The sequence below is a fragment of the Misgurnus anguillicaudatus genome, chromosome 8, assembly GCF_027580225.2.
Source record: "Misgurnus anguillicaudatus chromosome 8, ASM2758022v2, whole genome shotgun sequence".
Lineage (NCBI taxonomy): Eukaryota > Metazoa > Chordata > Actinopteri > Cypriniformes > Cobitidae > Misgurnus > Misgurnus anguillicaudatus.
This window is the reverse complement of record NC_073344.2, coordinates 20,133,224-20,156,018: the sequence shown is the minus strand read 5'-3', so window position 1 is coordinate 20,156,018 and position 22,795 is coordinate 20,133,224. Positions and strand designations below refer to the sequence as shown.

The window sequence follows — 22,795 nt, the reverse complement described above, 5'->3', positions numbered from 1 at the left end:
GATTTATCTTCATGGTAGTGAAAACAACACAAACTTGCCCTTACAGCTTAAAACACGGTGTCTTAGACATGATGTTAACACACCAACTAGTGTAAGGGTCTGTGGGCAGATCAGGGTTTTCGTTTCTCCCGTGGAAGACTGTAGTCTTATGCAAAGTATTGCCTTTATATGTAAATAGACAACAGGTCAGAGATTCAAAAAGAAAATGTATGTAACATGGTTCAACTCCCTACTTTAGAAACTTGTGTGTTTGCACACCATAGATGGACAGCTACATGACACACTGCAATAAAGGTAATTTTCGATATTGAAACTGCCTGGCACTTTAATATCAATGTGTTGAAAATGACAAAAAGACAAAAAATGTGGCATGGCTTTACATTTGGAAGATTATGTCACCAAGTTGAGCCCCCTGTGTGTGTATAACCCATGCAGGTTATTGCCTACAGTTGTGCAAAGTCCTGTTGTCCTGTACACTATGAACCAGGAAGGGTTTTTTTGGGGAACTGTGTACATGACATGTACAAAAGCTTTGACAATCAGAGAGACATTGTGTGATTGAAATGGTACAGAAAAAAACGAGAAAGTAAGTTGGAATGGAAGATGCTCCAATCATTCATATACATTACATGGTCAGATGATGCTAGAAAGAATGAAGCCACAGAGGAGAAAACCAATAAGTGCATAAGAATTTTAATGAAATTTATGTGATTGATAGGTTGCCCTTAAATTAAGGTAACCAGCTTTTTCAAATGACAAGTACGGACATGTCCTAATGATTAAAATACCCTTGAAATCTTATTTGTTATTGTCTAGAAATTTAAAAACAGGGTCAAAACCTTTTTAAATGTTTTCATCTTTTATGTGGGTTATGGAGAACACACCAAAAACGGGGACATCCTTAAATTACATTTTTTTTAAATTTATGGGAAAAGTGGATCACTGTTTTGAATCTTGACTTAATTATAAAAATAAATTATAAACACTTACAGGAACAAAGTAAATGAAATAAAAAATTACAAATATTAAAGTAGTATCTAAAAAATAACGAAAATGTGCAGCATCTTGTTTATGTAATCTATCTATATAATCTGAAATTTAAAATATTTAATGTTCCCAGATGCTTTCTTAAATAGGTTATAAATTAGTAGAGTAATATAAACGTCTAATAACGCTTATATGTATCACTACTGTCCGTTTTCAGCACTGGATATATTTATTTTGATATATTTATATAATCTAATATTTTATATTGTGATGTATATTTTTAAAAACAAATTGGCGCGCAAGACGGACCGCGCATGCGCATGAAGAAACGTTCCAGATACAGTCCACGCGGTGAGATCCAAACCGCGTTAGGTAAGTGTGTATATTATTTATCTTTCTTTATTTTCTTTGAAAAGTATGACCTAGCTAATATGGCATAAAGTGAGTAATGTTAAACGTTTTAGCATCGATTGATCAGTCACGCTTTTTTCCATTATACGTGTCGGATTGTGTTTGTTTATGGGTCTGGCTAGTGGCTAACTGTGAAGTTAACTGACTCAATACCTGGTCTGAAATAAAAATATTTTGTTTTCCCAAAGACGAGGGCAGACGACAAGCACGAATAACCGCTGTGTGGACGTTATTTGTAAATGTGGTAACTTAGTTGACACGCTTTTGCAATGATTAGAACTTGCAACTCAAGTTTACTTTCATGTTTAACGTTATTTCGCTTCTCATCGAAAATAATCTACACTACAGGGACTTTGATAATGTTACTTTTATTTATTCTTTGTGGAAGTTAGTACAGTACTACTGTGCAGTACTTGTAACAGAAACAGTATTGCTGTTTCTGTATGTTTGTGAATAGTAAACAATGTTTGCAGTATATTTGTAAACCATACTGTATAAGCAGTAACTTATACATGTAAGTTAACAATGCACAGTAGGCTATACACAATACTGCAGCAGCAGCAGTATAAGGCAAGTTACTGCTTATATAATAGATAATGTTAGTATAAAATACAGCATGGCATGTGGTTCTTGAATATATTTGTAATATTACTTTTCTCCCCCAGTAACATCTTTGAAGGTTTCATGAAATTCAGTCTGGCTCGGTATGTTGAGAATAATTCTTAAAAAAATGTTAAATAACTAGTTAAATCTGTTAAAGATGTATTTACCTGTTGTCTGCATAATTTTTCCAGTCCAAGATTGAACACATTGTGTACCATTTTAGAGGTCTGCTATAAGTGATGTGGGATTAAGATGGGAATAATGCAGCCTGCAAAGTGCTAAATTATAATTTATTTTGTTTCAGATCCGCTTGGTAGCAATGGTCCAGGTGATGCTGTAAGGAAGGTTTTGCAAGTTGCCACATACAATGGATCGAAAGGGAAGGAAATACCTTTGGCACTGTGATTATTCGTAAGTGTTTCAAAAGTTTCTGTAACTCGACTGATATTGCTTCTACAGGGAGTGCAGAATTATTTGCCAAGATGTATTTTTGAGGATTACTTTTGTTATTGTACAACTACAGTGCTCTTGGTCAATTCAAAATGTTAACAAACCCTCAAACCTGAACATTTAAGTAGTAAAAGTGAAATTTTGCCTTTCTTAAGAGAATATTTCTATGTACACCATTATTAGGCAACTATTAGTGTGCAGAATTATTAGGCAACTCAGGGCTCCAAACTGCGACTAAAATGGTCGCATTTGCGACCAAATATATTTATTTGCGAGTGAAATTTCTGTCAAGGTCGCCATTGGCGACAATACAAATTACTCCCTTTGATTGTAAAATTTGCATTATATGTGCATGTTTTATAACCAGTAGCCTTTCGCTTCATTTGTTTTGTTAACTTCATGAAATGAGATGCGTTGTGTGAACGTCACCCCTCGTTCAGACAGCCAGCGACGTTATCGCTGTGTGTCGCTTGTCTCTTTCAATGAGGCGTTTCTAAATCTGCTTGTCATAAACAAATGAGTACCATCCACGCCAGTAACTGACGAGAGAAGGATGACGTGACTCCACTGCTTTGTTCTCATTGGTAGTCGCTCCCGAAAGTCGCTCGACCTTTGCATAAAGTAAAACTTTTCTTAACTTTCTCGCGTCGCTGGACACGCGCATACGGTCGCCAACGGTCACTTTCACTCGTGTCGCGGAAGTCGCCAGGTTTCCATTGAAATGAATGAGATTGCGTCGCTCTGCTACTGCTAACAAAAAGCAGGCTCCAGCAGCTGTGCCAGAGACACAGGGATTCATCTTTCCGCATCAGTCAATGAACACCGTGCCGAAAGACATTTCAAAACGTCCTGGATTTTAGACTATTTGAACGACAAAGATGCTAAACGGAGCAGTTTTCTGTGCGCATACGTGCACACACTGAAGCCCAATGCGCGTTTTAAAAATCACGCAAACACATGATTTCTTTGGGCTTCACAGGAGATATACGCACAATCTTGTAATGCCACAGTCTCTGCAAGTATACTCATAAAAACAGACATTTATAAGTGAGCAGTTGATCAGATGTGTCAGTAGCTACGTTTACATGGACACATTTTGCCTCCATCGGATTAAAATCCTTCCGATTAATAAATCCTATCATAGCGTTTACATGAACACTTAATAATGTGATTGGATTGATGTGCGTGTTTATATGACACAAGATTTACATCAGATTTGATCATTTGACATGCGCACATTGCACAAATATAGTTTCACGCTGTTTCAAGATTTGCTTTGTGCCTCAGCTGATTATAAAGCAGCAGCAAAAACACCCATTCACGTGTGCCCAAAAAGCGTATTTTACTTCACGCAGTGCTGCAGAGACCGTTCGCGAGAGCGAGTCCAAACACACGCATTTGTGGATCAGAGAGTAAACCATGGACTGACCGGACAATGCTGTCTTGTATCACTTTATGGGGAATTGGAAGGATAATAGGAACAAGATTAACAAGACAAATCACTTCTTGTGACTTCCTTCAACAAAACAAACTCAAATATTTGCGTCACATATCATTACGGCAATTCTACGTCATTGCACGTGTGAATATGCTCAACACTCCCGTCCTGTAGGTGGCGGAAATTCGCCTTTCAGTGGGTTTACCAACCGCCATTAAAAAAAGAATAGATGGCACATGCGCAGAGCGTCCCAGTTTCAGTTATCCATCCGATCAAGTGTATACATGTCCTTTTGAGCGGATTACAAAAGGTATAAACCACCCCTAACAAGCGGATTAGATTTTTAATCAGATTGTTACTTTTTAGACCGATTGAGGTGTTTACATGGAGCATTTTTATTCAGATTGATCATTTAAACGGATTACAAATGTCCATGTAAATGCAGCTAGTGTAAAGATCAGTGCTTCTCCGTTCTTAAAGGGACAGTTCATCTTATAAGAAAAGCTTATGTTTGAGTCGTTATGTAAATCAGACTACAGAAGACAAAAGGAAAATCGCTTTTATAGCTTTAAAAAGATCAATTTTATTTAATTTATAGAATGAAAACAGTGCTATATTAATTTGATACTGTTTCTCTACCTAATCAATACTGTTAGATCTTACTTTATTTGTAAATTTGTTCTTTTCTATTTTATATGTTTGTAATTTCTTGATTTGTTCTTATTTAATTTTCCAACATCACTTTTTTGCTTATCTGAAAATTATTCAACTCATGACTCAAAAACCATAATGCAATTCATTTAACCAGTACTATATTGTAAAATTAAGTCATTTTAAAATACATGTACTGTAGGCATTCAGGTCCACCCTATTCCAAGGCCAACTTAAAATTGTATGGTCTTGTGACTGAGGGTCAGATTATGGCATAATAAAATTATTGCAGATGTCAAATGGTAAGGGAATGCTACTTGTTACAGCTTTCCACATGTATTAACCCATTTAATTAAACATGGTTTTGGATAACCTACTAGTCAAATGTTTACATTTTAAATTTACAACCTAAATTGTCCGTCAGAATTAAATAATTGAAATAATGGTCATAATGTATTTTTTGCATTTGTTATGGTGTGCATTTTGTTTCTGCGCGTGCAGGGGTGTGGGGGGATGTTGGGTTCCTTCCTCATTTTTTGTCCTTGGCCAATCACATGCCTTAAGAATAAACAAGTTAAGTTACCCCTTATGAGGCCATAATATTTATTCTGGGGGAGTCCCCCACCTCCCGGCCCCATCAGAGGCCACGTCGCCCCTCGAGCACCCTTTTCACCCCTGACCATTTTCATGCCTGCTAAAAGTAAGTGCATTGTTATGTGGCTCTTAAAAAAATTATTTGGCGCCTGTTTTTTTCCCCTATAGGAGCCAGTGGCTCCTTAACTGATTTTTTTTTTTTGGAGCCCTGCAACTAAATGAAAAACAAAGATTTTACCATCTCACTTGTTTTTTTCACCTGTTAAAGTGAGAATAATAAACAAACTCTACATTTACAAAAAAATTAATAAAACAATAAAAAATAAAAAAATATATAAACTCAGTGACCAATATAGCCACCCTTCTTTTCGATAACAGTCACAAGCCTTCCATTCACGGATTCAGTCAGTTTCTTGATCTGGTCTGAACCAACATTTTGTGCAGCCACAACCACAGCCTCCCAGACACTGTTCAGAGAGGTGTACCGTTTACCTTCACTGTAAATGTCCTGCTTAAGAAGGGATCAAAAGATCTCAATAGGGTTTAAGTCAGGTGAAGAAGGGGCCATGTCATTAGTTTTTCATCTTTAAAGCATTTACTGGCCAGCCATGCAGTGGAGTACTTTGATGTATGTGATGGAGCGTTGTCTTGCAAAATAATCAGTCTTCTTGAAAGATGCAAACTTTTTCCTGTACCACTGCTTGAAGAAAGTGTCTTCTACATTACAGGCAGGCAGGCACAGACAAGTATTATTAAAGATAAGCTTGTTGGACCTTTTTGGGTTGAAAATGGAAATAAAAAAACAACTCTCAGACCTACTGCCAATTTTTAGAAGACACTTTCTTCAAGCAGTGGTACAGGAAAAAATCTGCATCTTTCAAGAAGACTTTTTTTATGCAAGACAACGCTTCATCACATGCATCAAAGTACTCCACTGCATGGCTGGCAAGTAAAGGCCTTAGAGATGAAAAACTAATGACATGGCCCCTTCTTCACCTGACTTAAACCCTATTGAGAACTTTTGATCCCTTCTTAAGCAGGACATTTACAGTGAAGGTAAACCGTACACCTCTCTGAACAGTGTCTGGGAGGCTGTGGTTGCGTCTGCATAAAATGTTGGTTCAGACCAGATCAAGAAACTGACTGAATCCGTGAATGGAAGGCTTGTGATTGTTATCGAAAAGAAGGGTGGCTATATTGGTCACTGAGTTTATATATTTTTTTTATTGTTTTATTAATTTTTTTTTGTAAATGTAGTTTGTTTATTATTCTCACTTTAACAGGTGAAAAAAAACAAGTGAGATGGTAAATCTTTGTTTTTCATTTAGTTGCCTAATAATTCTGCATACTAATAGTTGCCTAATAATGATGTACATAGAAATATTCTCTTAAGAAAGCCAAAATTTCACTTTTACTACTTAGGGGGACACTTCACCCATTTGCATTAATCTTTGTATAGTTAGAACCCTAGTCATGTTTTTGAATGGTCGTGCATAATTTCCTCAGTTGCTGCTGAAACAGGAGAAATATATATTTCAGTGTTGCACTTCCTTCTTTCAATGATGTAAAAATCATCATTTTGCATCATTGAAAGAAGGAAGTCCAATATCTTTGTTGAGCAGGTGAGACTACAAACAGCCCTTTTCTCAGTCAAATTGGCACCAAATTCGAAATGTATGTTACATTTCGACTACAAATATGAGACACTTTCAATGAAGATTAATGTTTCTATGGGTGAAATGCTCCTTTAAATGTTCCGGTTTGAGGGTTTGTTAACATTTTGAATTGACCAAGAGCACTGTAGTTGTACAATAACAAAAGTAATCCTCAAAAATACAACTTGCCTAGTAATTCTGCACTCCCTGTATAGGGCTTATTCGCAAACACTGGAAGTAGCTAACCGCGGCCATCTTGTTGACATGACATCTGTCCTGCCCCTAGCCGCACGTAGATTTGAGTTGAGGGGAGCAGTAGCCTAAATGGCATCATCTCGTCAGTATTAAGAGAAGATAAGCTTGATTGGTGTGGAACCATATCAAATAGACCCAATAGCCTTAAGTAAAGATCCGTCCTTATTGCCAGGCGTAACTTATCTGGATATTTATAACTATATCGTTCATACAGTATCCGCATACATCATACAAGCACTGAAGGGCCGTTCACATTATAACGATAACTATATTATCGTCCACATCACCAAACAATACGTTTATGCTAATTCGCTCAAGGCACTCGCGCAAATCACTTGCCTTTAATATTGCTTGTATGTCCTCAACACGCTGCATTTCGCGTAACTCTAAACAGTGAATATAATAGTTTGTGTAATCTCTTACCTTTTGGCGTAACAGTTAGTTAATGTAATAGATTAAAAAAAAAAAAAAAAAAAAAAAAAAAAAAAAAGATTAAAAAACATTACGTCAATTTTCACAGCAACTGCAGGTAATCTTATGTTATAGACCTCAATGAGCTTCACTGTCATTTTAAGTGCTCGTGCAGTTGAAGTTCAATTCATTGTATCTGCATCGTTATAGTTTTGGTGGGAGCTCCGCTATTCTCTTTAATATAAAACGATTTTCAAAACTATATTTTTTATAGTTATCGTTATAATGTGAACGGCCCTTAATTCCCTACCTAGTATCAATGCCAGACCTATGTTCATAAAGTTATTAATCCTAATTTAATAACTGTCTCAATTTATGGCAGCTTAATTGAAAGAGCAGTTTCAGCCACTGCTTACAGCTAACGTTAACTATATGTGATCAAATTATGGGGACAGACTTTGCTGTGAGTCATATATCACTAACGTTACCTGTGGTAAAATGATGGGGACAGACTTTGCTGTTGGGAGTCTCTTCTTATCTGGTTCAACTCCTCTGTCTCCTTCCTTTCATGTTTTCTGACAGTCGGTATCGCATAAAAACTAATTCCGGGGTTCTTTTTGCTGTTGTTAGAACAGCCATGTATTACACCACACACCATCGCGCGGTTTAAAAAAATTACATCGATAATACCATGCATAATACCCACGCTGCCTCGCTTGTCAATTGACAGACTGACAGTTCTATGTCAACAATATGGCCGCCGCGAACATTGATGACGTAGATCGAATAACTCCTATACAAGTTCATTTAACAAACGTTTTTTTTATGTTTCTGTAAAGCTCAGAGGTAGAGCATTGCATTAGCAATGCAAAAGGTCATGGGTTCGAAACTGTAAGAACACATACTGAAAAAATACATAATACCTTGTAATGCACTGTAAGTCGCTTAAGATAATAGCGTTTGCCGAATGCGTCAATGTAATGTTATAATCAATTATACCACATGGCTGTTGAATGCTTCTGATTAACAAATGTTTCACAGGTAGGGGTGGCACGGTTCACAATACCCTCGGTTCGGTTCGTATCACGGTTCTATGGTCACGGTTCTCGGTTCAGTACGGTTCTTGTTGTTATTTTTTTTAACACTCCAGAAATGTATTATCTTATTCATGTATTAATTATCCATAATTTAGGATACAGTATAAAAAAAGTTATATCATGTAATCATGCACAAACTGAATTTGACTTTAAGCACATTAATGGGAACATCCCTGAGGAAAGCCAGGCGAGATTTTGACACAGCGAGAGGAAGACATTGATGATTTCAACATGCTTTTCATTTATTTGGCAAAAAGAGAATGTGTATTGCCATCTACATGAACTTTGTGTGCATTTTTAGCACACAAAGATAACTTGCATTTATCAAAATGCCAACTTCAGTGTAGCTTTAAGATTTATCACTGAGAGGCTGCTTAAATACTGCAGAGAGAATATGTGAACGAGAGAGAAACATAACTTTTACACCTGTAATATTTAAATCCGTCTCTTTTGTCCACTTTTGACCATTTCTGTCCTGATTACTTTAAGGGGCAGTTTATGAAATAAGATCGCGCAACTTTCACACGCTAGCAAAATGAAACTACGCGGAAATCAGCCGCTTTCGTTTTATCAACGAAAGGCTAAAAATAGCGCGGAATACAAAAGACGTAAAACAGTGTTCATTACCTCAGATTAGATAAATGGTCGGAGAGAAGGTTGTCGCGCGTGTGGCTGTATCTATTGTTTTATTTCCGCTGTCATCATAGGTAACATGAAACAAAAAATGTTTCCACACACCAAACTTATACGACGCTGGGGTATCCTCCAACTGCGGGCAGACTTCTTTTTCTCTCCCTCTTGCCATTTCTACACGTAACATGACCGGCAGCACTCACTCTCCACACCAGTCACCTCTTCTTTCGCGCCATTCGCGAAAGGGGAACACGCTATCTGAGGTCACATACAGGGCACGAGGCTACATACATTGCGCATGCCATGAACTGTTGAACCGTACGACACACGCGCTCCGAACCGAGACAAGCGAACCGAACGGTTCGGATTTTTTCCATGAACCGTGCCACCCCTATTCACAGGTATGCATTATTTTTCGATAAATGCACACCTGACCTGTCAAATGTAACCACCCAAGCAATGTCTTTTGTAACCGTGGTATAAGAGGAATAATTGACTCTGATCCTTTGAGTTATTTAAAAATAATGCACACTCAGCTTCGTGACGTGCCGCATTACCACCTTGAGTGTGCATTATTTTGAATAATCCAGCTGCCCGTCATCAATTATTTCTTACGTATGCAACCATTATTTCTGTTTCTGATCGGCTTTTACAATTAGTAGGAAAGGCTAATCTAATGATTTGAGCAGTCGATCAAATATTTGTGACAGGAAAAATCTGGCACAACATTCATTCATTCCTGGACAGGGTTTGGATTAATCCAGTTATATTAGGATATTATATTAGGCCTTAGTTATATTAGGATTAGAGCTGGGCATAGATTAATCTAGATTAATCTCATACAAAATAAAAGTAATTTTTTGCAAAATATATGAGTTTGTGCTGTGTGTAAATATGTATACGTGAACACACACACATACATATATGTACATTTAAGAAATGTTTTATTTATATATGATTTTTTTATTTATATATAATATAGAATATATAAAAATATAAATAAATATACGGTCTTGTTCAAAATAATAGCAGTACAATGTGACTAACCAGAATAATCAAAGTTTTTAGTATATTTTTATTGCTACGTGGCAAACAAGTTACCAGTAGGTTCAGTAGATTCTCAGAAAACAAACAAGACCCAAGAGTCAACCATCTTGTGGCACCTCTCAGCTGTTATTCCACTCCATGATTCTTTAACAACATTACACAATTCATTCACATTTCTTTGTTTTGCTTCAGAAACAACATTTTTGATATCACCCCACAAGTTCTCAATTGGATGAAGGTCTGGAGATTGGGCTGGCCATTCCATAACATTAATTTTGTTGGTTTGGAACCAAGACTTTGCCCGTTTACTAGTGTGTTTTGGGTCATTGTCTTGTTGAAACAACCATTTCAAGGGCATGTCCTCTTCAGCATAGGGCAACATGACCTCTTCAAGTATTTTAACATATGCAAACTGATCCATGATCCCTGGTATGCGATAAAAAGGCCCAACACCATAGTAGGAGAAACATGCCCATATCATGATGCTTGCACCTCCATGCTTCACTGTGTACTGTGGCTTGAATTCAGAGTTTGGGGTCGTCTCACAAACTGCCTGTGGCCCTTGGACCCAAAAAGAACAATTTTACTCTCATCAGTCCACAAAATGTTCCTCCATTTCTCTTTAGGCCAGTTGATGTGCTCTTTGGCAAATTGTAACCTCTTCTGCACATGCCTTTTTTTTAACAGAGGGACTTTGCGGGGGATTCTTGAAAATAGATTAGCTTCACACAGACGTCTTCTAACTGTCACAGTACTTACAGGTAACTCCAGACTGTCTTTGATCATCCTGGAGGTGATCATTGGCTGAGCCTTTGCCATTCTGGTTATTCTTCTATCCATTTTGATGGTTGTCTTCCGTTTTCTTCCACGTCTTTTTGGTTTTGCTCTTCATTTTAAGGCATTGGAGATCATTTTAGAACAGCCTATCATTTTTTGCACCTCTTTATAGGTTTTCCCCTCTCCAATCAACTTTTTAATCAAAGTACGCTGTTCTTCTGAACAATGTCTTGAACGACCCATTTTCCTCAGCTTTCAAATGCATGTTCAACAAGTGTTGGCTTCATCCTTAAATAGGGGCCACCTGATTCACACCTGTTTCTTCACAAAATTGTTGACCTCAGTTATTGAATGCCACACTGCTATTTTTTTGAACACACCCCTTTCAACTAATTCAACTACTTGCCCAATTGCACAGCCTTAAGAGCGTGCATATCATGAATGCTGGGTCTCATTTGTTTTCTGAGAATCTACTGAACCTACTTGTAACTTGTTTGCCACGTAGCAATAAAAAATATACTAAAAACCTTGATTATTCTGGTTAGTCACATTGTACTGCTATTATTTTGAACAAGACTGTATATACACATGTAAATGTTTCTTAAATACATACATGAATGTGTGTGTGTGTATTTATTTAAACATAATTATTACACACAGCACAAACTCATATATTATGCAAAAAATAACTTTTATTTTGCATGTGATTAATCTAGATTAATCTATGCCCAGCTCTAATTAGGATATTAGTAGTTTTTTTACAAACATACCTTACAAAAACCAGTACTGGGGTGAATCTTAAGACAAAACATGTTAAAATATATCAGTGCAAGATGTTTTTAAATTAAAGGTATTGCGGAGGATTTTCTTTTTCCGGGTGGATAATCAAGACTATTGGTCCTCCTAGTTGTCAATCAGGAGTGTTTCGCAATTGCATTTTTTTAAAAAGTGAAGAAGTTGGTTCTTTTCAAAAAATTTAGAAAATCCTCCGCTACACCTTTAAGGCAGCTCAAACATGCATTTTAGTCTGGGACTTATTTGGTCTGGGACTATTCTGGATAAGCCCTGTCTGGGAAACTGTGTATTTATACATGTCAAAGACAATTAAAAAACAAGCATAAGTACTAAAGTAAACGATAACAAACATATCATCATTAGTAAACGCCAACCCCATTCTCTTCTATTGTTACAGTTGTACAAATGACAGCGCATCATTTTATATAATTCTATACCAGTTTGTTTTTACAAACTATATCAGCACGCTGCTATAAAGCCAAATCACACAACTACTAGAGCAATATTAAACATTAGTTTGACTCATTAGTGCCAAACTGCTTGCTTCTGCTATGGATTCCTGATACGGAAGAGTTTTTATTGCATGTGACAAGAAAGAGGGAAGAGCGTGACACAAAAAAATTACATACTATGCTGTATGCACTTGTTTATCCTAGTACTTTCGCACTTGTTTTGAGTGTCTGACATGAATTTACACACAAACCCTGTTTTCACAGACAGGACTTGGGGCTAGTCCTAGACCAGTGTTTTCCAACCCTCCCAGAAAGTTTTAGATGTCTCCTCATTTAACACACCTGATTTAACTCATCAGCTTGTTAGGGGCACATGTTTACCATTTTAGAAGGAGGCTGATAAGTCGAATCGGGTAAAACCATCCAAAATGTTCATCTTGTCAAAATCCATTGTCCATTAAACATATCCTTTTAGACTGTATTACATTTACCCCTGTGAGAAATAGTTTTTACTCTGTTGATAGTTTTGAAAAGGTTTTTAATCAAGTGGGCCCAAGCATGGTTTTAAGATTTTTAGAGGAAATAAATTTGAAACATCTATTTTAATCTTCCTTTGATTTAATTATACTGTATTCTCGCCATGAATATAGCCTTTGAAGCTGGTATGCCGTTAAAAAAAAAAGAAAGAAAGAAAAGAAAGTCGAATCAGGTGTTTTAAATAAGGAGACATCTAAAACTTTCTGGGAGGGCGTGCCCGAGGACCAGGGTTGGGAAACACTGTCCTAGACAGTCTGCTCTGGTGGCTGCATTATCCAATCGCAAATATGTAATTGTACGGCTTCAAGCCTCCATTACTAATTTTAAAATGACCAGTGGCAAATGATAGAAATGGTAAAGCAGTTCACGGGATGGTACTGGTGGAATATCTCTGGCGGTTGGAAAAGACTCTAAGCCAGTCAGATTCGAGAAACAGAATAAACATTTTCTATAAAAAGCTATAATCACACTTTTACTCAAGCTATATTGTGTTATTAAATGATCTATTCTGCATTTCACAAAAAGTCGAACCTGGTTGCAATTATTTACACATTTTAATCATTGTCCACTGAAGCTTAAAGCTATTATTCATGTCTGTATTTATAATGTTCACATCCAGTGTAGGCCGTCTCAATCTGATGTTCCAGCTGTGATGCCTTCATTGCAGACACCTTAAAGTATGTTCCACATCGAGGAACAAGGGTAAGTCATATTCTGACTACACAAAGCTTAATGCAAATGGGTGAAGTGTCCCTTTAATGGCGCACTCCGATTATTAGCATCAGTTTTAAGAAGGTTGTGGTCATGACAGTGTTGCCTTCTAAATCAGATTCTTTTTTGTCCACAAATCAAGTAACTTTTAATAAATGAGTAAAAAATGAACAAATAAAAGAGTAAACTATTGCCCCGCCTAAGACTATCTCTTTAACCAAGCATTTACCTAATTCATCTCCTATACATACTTATGCCGCATCTATTATACTGTATGAATGCCTTTAACACTACATGTGATGGGCCTCTTTACTAATTGCACCTTGTTTCTGTTTCCCTGTCTCGCCCTCGTTCACCGAGGAAATCTGAGACGGACAGGTCCAATTCCAATTTGGAGGGATGCTCATCCCACCATTCATCCGCTTGATGCCCATCCTCATGCTGCTAAATTGATGACTGCTCACATATACTCACCGGCCACTTTATTAGGTACAGCTTACTAGTACTGGGTTGGACCCCCTTTTGCCTTCAGAACTGCCTTAATCCTTCGTGGCATAGATTCAACAAGGTACTGGAAAAATTCCTCAGAGGTTTTGGTCCATATTCACATGATACCATCATGCAGTTGCTGTAGATACGTTGGCTACACATCCATGAAGCGAATCTCCAGTTCCACCACATCCCAAAGGTGCTCTATTGGGTTGAGATCTGGTGACTGTGGAGGCCATTTAAGTACAGTTGAACTCACTGTCATGTTCAAGAAACCAGTCTGAGATTATTTATTCTGCCGGAAGTAGACATCCGAAGATGGGTACATGGTGGTCATAAAGGGATGTACATGGTCAGAATCAATGCTCAGGTAGGCTGTGGCATTGACACGATGCTCAATTGGTACTAATGGGCCCAAAGCGTGCCAAGAGAATATCCCCCACACCATTACACCAGCACCAGCAGCTTGAACATTGATACAAGGCAGGATGGATCCACATTCTCATGTTGTTGACGCCAAATTCTGATCCTACCATCAGAATGTCGGCGCAGAAATCGAGACTCATCAGAGCAGGAAACGTTTTTCCAATCTTCTTTTGTCCAATTTTGGTGAGCTTGTGCGAATTGTAGCCTCGTTTTCCTATTCTTTACTGTTAGGAGTGACACCCGGTGTTGTCTTCTGCTGCTGTAGCCCATCCACCTCAAGGTTCGGCGTGTTGTGGGTTTAGAGATGCTCTTCTGCATACCTCACATTTTTATTTTGCTTTTACCTCCATTGTACCGAACTGTGACGCCTGAAAATATATATATATTATATATATATATATATATATATATATATATATATTAGCTAGCATAGTATATACTAAATTCTATACTACATTACCGTAACATATGTTGTAACTGAAATTAATAACAGGGTCTCTTTCCTTGGTTACAAACTGCACCACACTACAGCTGTAACATGTAAGATGGGAACTGCACCTCCTGGCTAAGCCTGGTTTTCTCACTGGGTTTTTATTTCTGTCTCCCTGAAGAAGTTTCCCCCTTGACCAATGTTTCTGTGTGGCTTGCTTACTAGGAAACTGCTGATATTAACCTTATAACGTCTTTAGAAAATTGTTAATACTGGTATATAGTTTGGAGTTGGAGTACATTACATACACTGTTCTATCACTGTTCTATTACTGTATGTTCATAATTTAGCTTGGAATGGAGTAATTCTTATATTATTTATATAAGAAATAACTCCATGTAACCTCAAATACTCCATCCTTAACTGTATTTAAAACTTTGAGGTTCTTTGCTTTTCTGTGTCGTCTTATATTCTATTACATGTACATATGATTTGGTATGATGAACTATTGTGAAAAGCACTGTATAAATATAATTGAATTGAATTAAATTGATGTTTGTTAAACATTTTTGCAAGGATATTGTACTAAGACATAAAGTTGGTGAAATGCTCAAAAATGTTTTGTAACCTTTAAATAATGGAAAGTAAGAAAGCTGGATATTGTATTGTTTTGGATTATAAAAATTAATGTTTAAAGAATGTTATATTTGTGAAAATAAAGTTTTGAAAATATTGTAAGAAACTTTTTATAACCTTTGAACACAAATGTTTAAAATGATAACTATATTGTTGATATCATTTAAAAATAACCATTAAAGGAATGTTATACAGTATGTGAAAGTTAGGTGAATGTTGTGAAAAATGTTTTTGTAACCTTTAAAAAACGTTCTAATCATGACAAGAAAACTGGACATTTTGACGTTTTAAGAATGTTAAAAATAAATGTTCTAAGAACGATGTATTATGGATGAGAAAAAAAGTTAGGAAAACGTTATATGAAACGTTTTTAGAACCTTTAAATAACGTTCTAATCACGACAAGAAAACTGGTCAATTTAACGTTTTAAGAATGTTAAAAATAAATGTTCTAAGAACGTTGTATTATGGATGAGATTAAAGTTAGGAAAACGTTATATGAAATGTTTTTGTAACCTTTAAAAAACGTTCTAATCACGACAAGAAAACTGGACATTTTAACGTTTTAAGAACATTACAAAGAAATGTTTTAAGAACGTTCTATAATGGGTGAAAATAAAGTTAGGAAAACGTTATATGGAACGTTTTTAGAACCTTTAAATAACGTTATAATCACGACAAGAAAACTGGACATTTAACGTTTTAAGAACGTTATAAATAAATGTTTTAAGAACGTTGTATAATGGGTAAAAATAAAGTTAGGAAAACGTTATATGGAACGTTTTTAGAACCTTTAAATAACGTTATAATCACGACAAGAAAACTGGACATTTAACGTTTTAAGAACGTTATAAATAAATGTTTTAAGAACGTTGTATAATGGGTAAAAATAAAGTTAGGAAAACGTTATATGGAACGTTTTTAGAACCTTTAAATAACGTTATAATCACGACAAGAAAACTGGACATTTTAACGTTTTAAGAACGTTATAAATAAATGTTCTAAGAACGTTGTATAATGGGTGAAAATATAGTTAGGAAAACGTTATATGGAACGTTTTTAGAACCTTTAAATAACGTTATAATCACGACAAGAAAACTGGACATTTTAACGTTTAAATAACGTTCCAAAACAACGTTCCCACAACCAAAATAGAATGTTTGGAAAACGTTTTTAGAACCTAAATTTGTTAGCTGGGTTCACTACCAGCATGAGCGCATAGTGTGAAATAGGGCTGCAAGATAATTCACATGCGATTGTCACGTGCATCTCCTCAGTAAAGCTGGTTCCTTGATTAGTAGTAAATCGCCATCAGCTGCTTTCAGATGGAGCGGCATTTACTGCACAGAGCCGTAGTTCACTGACAAGCAGGGACATATCGCATTCATAATTGTGGATGAATTGCCTGTCATTATGAACGCAACATTTCCCCGCTTGTCAGTGAACTACTGCTCTGTGTAGTAAAATGCCGCTCCATCTGAAAGCAGCTGATGGCGATTAACTACTAACCAAGGAACCGGCTTTACTGACGAGATGCGCATGACAATCCCGTGCAATTTATCTCGCAGCCCTAGCGTCAAACAATGTGTCAGAGTAGACATGTACACAAAGGCACTTGTCACTTAGCATCAGGTTAATGCGATTTTTCTGCGTTATTGAACTCATAGCCCTTTCATGAGTTCAATAAGTGACAAGATTGTTTGACATTATGCACTTACCCTGGTAGCGAAAGTACCCAGATGTTGGTTGCAAGTGGTCATGTTTTTACTCGTAACATTGTCTTGTATTTACCCAGATATCCAAAGCAAATTGATAGCCAAGTCCAAGAAGAGGGCATGTGCCGCGTTGAAACCTTGGATCCGCTCAGTCCGGAACCATTTCTGGTACTCTACTGCCAAGGCAGGAGGAAATGTCAAGGTATGTAGACCACTTTATGGTCTTCTGTACTCTTTATTTCACTCCTCAACTGTCTCACTCTGGAAATGTCAGTCTGAGTAGCTTATATCAGTAGTCCCTTCTCATTGGCAAGGCTAAAGTGTATGTAGTGTTTGGACACGTCCTTGAATATTTTTTTATATTTATTCTTATAAGACACTGAAGTCGACGTGGAATTCAATTCTGCACCACATAATTGATGAACATACATGGACTGAAGGAGGTACTGAGCATAGCTGTCATCACCCACCTCTCACTGATGAAGACCGGGAGAAAAAAATGTGGCTGTGTAAGGATAGTGAAGCATATCAGGAGCTGTCTAGAATAGTCCTCAACACAACACTCCAGAAGGATCTAGAAAACATGGTCCGTTTCAAACACACAGGTCAGTGGTGTTGTCTGCCAAATTTTGTCACGGCTGTTCAATAGTGTAGCTTCCTCCCTCACTTGTCTAAGGGGTGTAACCAGCCCTTATAAACATTGTTGTAGCAAGCTTTGCTATTTTAAGGCTTTTATTTGTTAACAATAAAGGTTATCTAATATATATTACATCTCTGCTGAACAAGCAGGTGCCTTGGAAGTATTCCACAGTTCCCTCTTAAAATATGCTCCAAAGAGACAGTGCTTTTCCTACCAGAGTATGAAGCAGAGAACAAACTTGGCCATCATGCATCACAATGAGAACCTGACTCAGAAACCAAAGCTGGATTCAGAAGGTCAGTGTTAAAATTGCATTTGTGTGTGTGAAAAATATACACTGCCTGTCAAAAGTTTGGGGTCACTCACTCGTTCTTTATTGATATTTTTTCCATATTGCAGAATAATAATGAACTCGTCCAAACTACGTCATAACACAAATGTGAGAATTATGTTAAAATCAAAAGCATCCAAAATAAATTAAAACTGTTCTTATTGGCTGCTTTTTCTTCAATTTTCAGTGTAAGTCATCTATTTAAAAAAAAAAATTTTTTTAAATACAATTTAAAGGTGCAGTGTGTAAATTTTAGCAGCATCTAGTGGTGAGGTTGTGAATTGCAACCAACGGCTCACTCCACTGCTCACCTCTTGCTTTTGAAACACATAGAGAAGCTACTGTAGCCACCACTGGACAAACATGCCATCGTTGGAGACAATTTATCAAAAAAGTTTGTCTGTTAAGGGCTTCTGTAGAAACATGGCTGCACAAAATGGCGGCTTCCATGTAAGGGGACCCTCTGTGTATGTAGATAAAAACATCTCAATATAAGGTAATAAATGTATAACGGTTCATTATAAAGAGGTCTTTATACACCCCTGATAATATAGTTTTGTATATTATTTTGCATTTCTGTCAATAGATCCTTCTAAAAATTACACACTGCACCTTTAAGTTCTCCAATAACCGAAATGAATCTGTTTGGCACAGGTATATTTCTGTCTACAAAAGTAATCTCAAGCTTTTAACCATACACATTCAGATTACCGGTAAATGATTTTTAAGATCATAGTTAACATTTTAGGCAAGTGACACTAAACTTTTGAACAGTAGTGTATATTAAACAGACTATAATTGCTCTCATAATACTTTCATGTCTTACAGGAAAACCTGTGATCATTCAAGAATGGAGCAAGCGTTCAAAAGAATGGTTCACAAGAAAGAGGTATCAGCAAACCACAGTCAACTTCAGAACCAGATTGATGCAGTTGGTGTTGGAGAGGCGGAATGATCCTACTGTCATCTTCAGGGACACATCTTCAACTCTTCTTACACCTGACCTGCCTGCTAACATAGGAACAGTCCCCAAACCATCCAAAGATGATGCAGGCCGTAAACACAAGAGTCGTTTTGCTAAATGATTAACTCATTAACCACCAGTGTCTATTTATAATACAAGCCTCTTGTAAAAATGAGTTGCAATTTGTGTGATTATCCCATTACCGTTTGCTAATGCATCAGTTCATTCATCAGTTTTTTATATAAGCTCTGTATGTGTGGCCATTTAATAAATATTTATTGAACCGGCAATATGTTTCACATATGCTTACAGAAGTGAAAATAGCTTAGGTTTACAGTCATGTGTATTTACATGAGTAAAATGGCTTTGGCTTACAGTCATTTGTCCTAGATATAAACATGTGTCCACATTTTCTTATAATTGTGTGTAGCGCAAATCCAAAGGTGAATGTGAATTCCTTCAAATTAGAGCTGTGTTGTCAAAACAAAGGTTTTCACATGTGGGCTAACCTAAAGTTTGTTATGCAGAATGTGTCTTAGTTACTTTTGGGGCTAAAATGACCAGAGATATAATTAGTGCATTTGCTGACCGATCTCCTGATTATGAAATAACTTTTCAGGTAAGTGTATTAAAGAAAATAAACACAGGGTCCAAAAACAAAATACATTTTTATTAACAGCACCCAAAAAATATTTACATTTGTTGAGCAGTAACTTAGTCTACTCGATTCCTTCTGCTGCCTCTCTCACTTCGAGGAAACCAGTGTATTGGCCGTCAGGGGACGGATACCGTTGCCTTACAGCATCCACGACGCAGGCGGGGAGAACTGCTCGGTTGTGTCTCCCCAAACGCTCGCCTCTTAGCACCCATTCCAGAATTATTCGATAGCCAACCAAACGCAACTGCATAGAAGAAAATGTCTACATTAAACTAGCTTCCTAGCTGAATTACATTTCATGTCAAAAATTCTGTTTCAGAACATGCACTGTATCACTAGTCTTTGCTCAGGTGGCTCAGCAAGTCGTGTGACGTTTATTGTTTTAATATGGGCTTAGCAGCTAACTACATTACCTATTAGCAATCAGCAGACGAAATATGATTGACTTACTTGTCTATTTGACAGTTGTCCTCCTGGGCCCTGTGATCTTCTGTTTCCTCCAATTAATTCTCTCCAAGTGGAAAAATGTTTCCAGGACCCCTCTGTCCAGATGAGCTTGAAAGCTGCTGTGTTGGTTTAGGCAGGACAGCTCGGATCCGTCTTCCATCTCCTCTGCCTCTCTCAGCAAAAACTGACCGCGGTTCCATTCCTGACAACAAAGTGACTCCACTTCTGTTCGTTGTTGTGGGCAATGTTGACAGGAGCACCACCAACTGCTGTCAGCTCGAGAACGTTCAGACGCAACGATGGCGCTACTAGCCAGAGCTGCCTGCTGTTGTTCCCTCCGTTGCCTTATTTCATCGGGAGAATATTCTGGCTCAAATAAATAGCCTTCATATTCTCCGGCAATATTCTCCTCAGCAACCAAAAAACTGCGGTCGGTATCGTCCATCATTTTTTGTGACGCTCACCTGTCAATCATTTCGCTTCAAGACCCGCCCCCATTTAGAACGTTCAGAACTTGTAGTCTTGCATTTTTCTTCCGGTGATTTGATGACGCGTCAAATCACCGTTATTGTAGCAGTTAAAAGCTTTATTTTTTTATATGGAGTTAGTACATTTGATGGAAGCACAACCAACTATATATATGTGATGAAATATAGTGTTGGAGCATAATGTTGTTTTATGGTGGAGTTCCGCTTTAAGTTGCGTTTAAAGGATTAGTCCATTTTTTAAAAAAGAAATCCAGATAATTTACTCACCACCAAGTCATCCAAAATGTTGATGTCTCTTTTTTCAGTCGAGAAGAAATTATGTTTTTTGAGGAAAACATTCCAGAATTTTTCTCATTTTAATTGACTTTAAAGGACCCCAACACTTAACTCAACACTTAACAGTTTTTTTCAACGGAGTTTCAAAGGACTCTAAACGATTTCAAACGAGGCATAAGAGTCTTATCTAGCGAAACGATTGTCATTTTTGGCAAGAAAAATTTAAAATATGCACTTTTAAACCACAACTTCTCGTCTATCTCCGGTCCTGTGATGCGCCAGCGCGACCTCACGTAATAGCTCATCACGTCAAGAGGTCACGGATGACGTATGCAAAACTACGCCCCAGTGTTTACAAGTGTGGAGAAAGAGGACCATTCAGATGTTGTTGTATGTGGAAAGATACTAATTAATGTCTTTGTGTCAGTTTATTGTTTAAAATGGTCCGCAAATGTGTGTTTCAAATATGTAACATGTAACGTTTCTACGTCACTACGTAATTACGTGAGGTCGCGCTGGCTTGTCACACAGCCGGAGGAAGAAGAGAAGTTGTGGTTTAAAAGTGCATATTTTTTATTTTTCTTGTCAAAAATGACAATCGTTTCGCTAGATAAGACCCTTATGCCTCGTTTGGGATCGTTTAGAGTCCTTTGAAACTCCGTTGAAAAAAAATGTTAAGTGTTGAGCCAAGTGTTAAGTGCTGGGGTCCACCAAAGTCCATCAAAATGAGAAAAATCCTGGAATGGTTTCCTTAAAAAACATAATTTCTTCTCAACTGAACAAAGAAAGACATCAACATCCCGGATGACATGGTGGTGAGTAAATGATCTGGATTTTTTTTAAGAAAATCGACTAATCCTTTAAGCAAATATGCAGATGTGCGCGTCGCAAACTGAGAAAGTCTGTAAAAAAAATGGTATGGTGTTCCCTGATTCTCAACCTGTGGATGTTTTTTTATCACTAAAAGGGAGTTTGGGAACTTACAGCAAAGCACAGATAACAACAGATTTACTCGAGACAGCGCAAGCTAGCACGAAGGTAAAGCTAATCTTTTACATTATAGCAATGACGCTGGTAGTGATGATTCTCTCAGACCATTCAGTGACCTACAGTGTTTTCGTGTCACGTTTTGGTATCAGCTCAGCTCGCTTGGAACCCCTACGAGGTGGTACTAAAAAAAGTATCAGGGACTACGTCCTGCACCCAGTAGAAAAGCCCCCAAATGTATGCCGACCCGACCCAAACGGTGGGTACTTTGGAATGTAAAAGTGCCATTACTGCCAACCTCTGTTCAAATCAACAAAGCATTCACACCTGCTTTAACATACTTGCATAGAGTATTTTTCTGGCCCGAAAGGATTTATCAAGGAGCAATGGCCCAATAAAAGGAGGTTGAACACCAATTGCTTATTAAGGGTGCACAAACATATGCCAAGGCCTATGTTAAAAATGAAAGAGTTACTGATGAGGCATCTTATTCTGTAGTTTAATTAAAGTTTTCATTTATGACTAATTGAATTGTTTGTACCCTATACAGATCACAGCAGCTATGTAATTAGTTGTAAAAAGTTGTTAAACAGGTGCTGTAATTAAAAATGTCTTGTTAACGGATGTGAATGCATCACATCTTTGTCATTAACTAAGTGCACAAATGCCCATAATTGCATGTGTATTCGCACATACTAGAAAGCCTTTAAAGGGCACATATTATGCACATTTTTACAATATATAATACAAGCCTCAGGTGTGTCCAGAAAGTGTCTGTGAAGTCTCAGCTCAAAATACGCTACAG

At 37.2% G+C, this 22,795-nt stretch overlaps 2 long non-coding RNA genes across 2 annotated transcripts; one reads left to right on the top strand and one right to left on the bottom strand.

Annotated features, from left to right (window-relative positions):
- Positions 1–1,037: 1,037 nt before the first annotated feature.
- LOC129417587 (uncharacterized) lies at positions 1,038–15,581 on the top strand. Its single transcript, XR_012370771.1, has 4 exons — positions 1,038–1,359; positions 2,064–2,102; positions 2,306–2,412; positions 13,413–15,581. It is a non-coding gene; the product is annotated as an uncharacterized lncRNA (long non-coding RNA).
- Positions 15,582–19,783: 4,202 nt separating this feature from the next.
- Positions 19,784–20,284, bottom strand: LOC141365959 (uncharacterized). The gene is made up of 2 exons (XR_012370918.1): positions 20,243–20,284; positions 19,784–20,036 (listed from the first exon to the last, which is right to left on the bottom strand). It is a non-coding gene; the product is annotated as an uncharacterized lncRNA (long non-coding RNA).
- Positions 20,285–22,795: the final 2,511 nt, after the last annotated feature.